This window comes from Prionailurus bengalensis, chromosome E4 (genome assembly GCF_016509475.1).
Source record: "Prionailurus bengalensis isolate Pbe53 chromosome E4, Fcat_Pben_1.1_paternal_pri, whole genome shotgun sequence".
Lineage (NCBI taxonomy): Eukaryota > Metazoa > Chordata > Mammalia > Carnivora > Felidae > Prionailurus > Prionailurus bengalensis.
In genome coordinates this window covers 35,254,020-35,257,547 of record NC_057360.1, presented here as the reverse complement: position 1 = coordinate 35,257,547, position 3,528 = coordinate 35,254,020, and positions in this window count along the sequence as shown.

Genomic DNA, 3,528 nt, shown 5'->3' with positions numbered 1-3,528 from the left:
TTTAGTTTTGTTATTTGTGGTCGCCGGGACTCAGTTCTTAATGAGGTCTCTGAAGTAATCCATTGCTTAAAGTAATTCATTACTTCCCTGTAAGGGCCTTGGACACTGATGTGGGCTCACAGCAAAGCATTTCCCGGGATCGCTCACTACACAGGTTCATGTGTACAAATCACCCAGGGCTTTAGTAGTTTTTTTTATTATTATTATTTTTATTTATTTAATTAAATTTCAGTCAGTTAACATTCAGTGCGATGTTGGTTTTGGGAGTAGAATTCAGTGATTCATCACTCACATACAACACTCGTGCTCCTCCCGACAAGTGCCCTCCTCAGTTAAATATAGTTGGGGTGCCCTCCATCACCCATGTAGCCCATCCTCCCCCCCACTTCCTTCCACAAACTCTATGTTACTTCTGTATCGTTAAGACTCTCTTGTGGCTTGCTTCCCTCTCTTTTCAGTAGAGTAAATGTAGACACACCCCGAAGTCCTGGTCCATTCTCCCCCCTTTGAAAGGAGTCACGTCCTTTACCAAACCCCATGAACCTGGCCTCTGCCTCTCTAATGCTGCCCCTCAACTTCTACCTGACACGAATGGGATTTGTGTTTGTGTCCGAACCTCTTTATTCCATTTTTAGGGAAGAAACGCTGAAAGGCTGCCAAATGTGAGGCCCACATGATGGCCACCTGTGTGTTCCCAAGTCCACCATCTGATTTGGCCCCGTTGTCCTTGATGGAAATGTAACGCGGCCTGAGCGACTATCCCATACGTGAGGAGAAACCCCATCAATCACCTGTATATCTTGGGGCATCCTGGAGGCTGTTGTTCCTTCTCTCACCACCTCCTCCGACGCCTGCATCCTCTGAAATCTCTCCTTCAGCGAGTCTCTTCTCTAGGGGAACGTTGGCCTCTTTGCTTCAATTTCCCCAAATGTACTCTGCAGAGGCACTGGTGTCCCACAGGCTTTCACTGAACTTTACATGTCCCAGATGGGCTGGAACTGCGAGAGAAACCCACTTGGCATGGAAGGTTCCACTGAGGGTCCTGGAAGCCATTCGTCTGCCCCAGCCTCGGGGAACCCAGGAGATGTTTATTCTGGATTTCATCTTAGACAGAGGTTTGTGGGTGACTAATTTCCTTGGAAGGTGGTCCCAGAAAGCACGGTGAGCGAGTGGGTAGCGGGATGAGAAGATGAGAAAGGGAACACAGCGAAGAAGGGAGCTTTCTCAGGGTGTCGACTGAGGCTGCAGACAGGTGTGCAGATCTGAGACTGTTCTCTGAGAGCCTGTGGATCACAATTCTGCAGAGTCCTTCCAGGGATGAGGACCCGGAACGTTTGTCCACCAATTCCCCTCTCCCGTTGGTGGAGACTTGTTCCAACATCTTCGACAGCCAACCCTGTGGGCCCCCTGAGCAGTCTCCTGTGGCCAGGGAGCACCATCAGGCACAGAGACCCTGATGGCCGATGGCTCTTTGGCTCTGCCTGCAGTAGCCTCCAAGGTCGGGACGTGCGCAGGGCACATATGGCCTCTTCCAGTTTCCTTTTCTCTATGGCTCTCTTCTGACATCTATTCTGGTCTACCTCTCTCTCACCACTCTAAACTCTCATTTCTCTTTATCAAGTCCCCTGTGACATTGCTTTTGTCCTCCCTGACTGCCTTTTTTTATTTTTTTGAGTGAGCTATTGAGTTCTTATCTCGCATTGAGGTTTCTCTTGTTATCTGAATTCTCATAAATCGAATAATCGTCTACACTAAGCACAAAACAACTAAAATTCACCAACAAGTCAACAATCTGCTGTAACAAACATCCATCCTCGCTTTTGGTTTTGGGGAGTGAGGATGCGGAAGGAGCCTCAGGGGAGTGAGGATGCGGAAGGAGCCTCAGGCGTCCCGCAGACATTCTGGGAATGGAATTGCAACATTGTCTGCTGCTATTGTTTAATTAGCTGTGCATCGTAACTATTTTTTCCAAATTTTTCTTCTCTTTTTTTTTAAATATGAAATTTATTGTCAGATTGGTTTCCATACAACACCTAGCACTCATCCCAACAGGTGTCCTCCTCAATGCCCATCACCCACCTTCGCCTCCCTCCCACCCCCCCATCAACCCTCAGATTGTCCTCAGTTTTTAAGAGTCTCTTATGTTTTGCCTCCCTCCCTCTCTAACCTTTTTTTTCTTTTTTTTTTCCTTCCCCTCCCCCATGGCCAAATTTTTCTTCTCAAATATGATCTAAGATTGTGGAAAATATTGCTAGTCATATGCATGAGCTGAGCAGGCTTAAAAAAGACCTTTTCAGAAGATTTTGTAGCAGAGGAACTTGTTCAGTCTGTTGCTCATCAAGGGTTTCAGTGAGAGAAAGGAAAGGAGCCTGGGCACTTGGTACCAAATATCTAAGATGAAATTGAGAACACTCAGAAAAACAATGGCATCATCTTATGAGAACGGGGCAGATGTATCATTTCAAAGCAACTGAATTGCCCGCATCATCTCACCTTAGCAGGAGCTATGCCATTGCAAGCAGAGAAAACTCAAACATATCACCGTGTAGCTCATGTCTGTGTCTTTCTGGTGTGTTTCTGTTTATCAGCTTGCAACATCAGCAGGGACTGGGGGAGAGGGTGTTGACCAGTTTTCTGGGGTGAAATGTGGCTGAATATCAGACGACTGCTGGTTTACCCACTGCCTCTCACTGATTCGCCACCAGAGAGGGTGACTATATGCCCTCCATCCTTCTTCCTTGCCACCAAACTTCGACTCAGAAGAGTTTTCACTAATTAAGTAATAATTTAAAAAAACAGTAGTTTGCTTATTTTGTTTTGTTATAAGGTATTTGAATTAGTTTTCTATTTCACTGTGATTCATATCACATTATTTGGCTTTATTTTTTTCCGTAAGACAGGTTTTCTCTGGCATACAAGAAAACCTCATTTGTGACTGATACTGTATATTATCACTGCTGAATATGAGAGAACTAGATGATGTTTTAAATGTATTATCTACGTAAAAATCCTTGGTGTATTTTGGCAGCTGTGTTTAAGAATGTTGTGCTGATACGAATGAATTGGTTTGAACACTGGCATGGGTTCGGAATGAATACTTTCTCCCAATTTCATAAGGAAAACTAATGTTCCTGCTATCTGAAAAGTCACCTTCCACACCATTTTTATGGTGGATTATAATGGAATAACAAAATATGCTTATATTTTCCTATTATTTCCTATTATATTTTCCTATTATTCGAGTATTCTCATACAAAGAATTATCTACCTCGAGCTTCATTCATTATCTGTCCAGAAGACGTAGTTGAGGCTTGAAATGCCAATCCTTCTTGCTTCCTTCCTTAACATTTTCTATGAGTATGTGAGCAGTGCAGAGTCTTATTTTCACACTGATATGAATTCGTCCTTCATTCTTTAACAGTATGTTCTTCGGTGGATAAATGTCTCAGGTCCTAGATGAATAGTATATATGCATCTCAAAATTGTCTAAATTGAATGCATGTATATGCAAACAAATACTGAAATAAT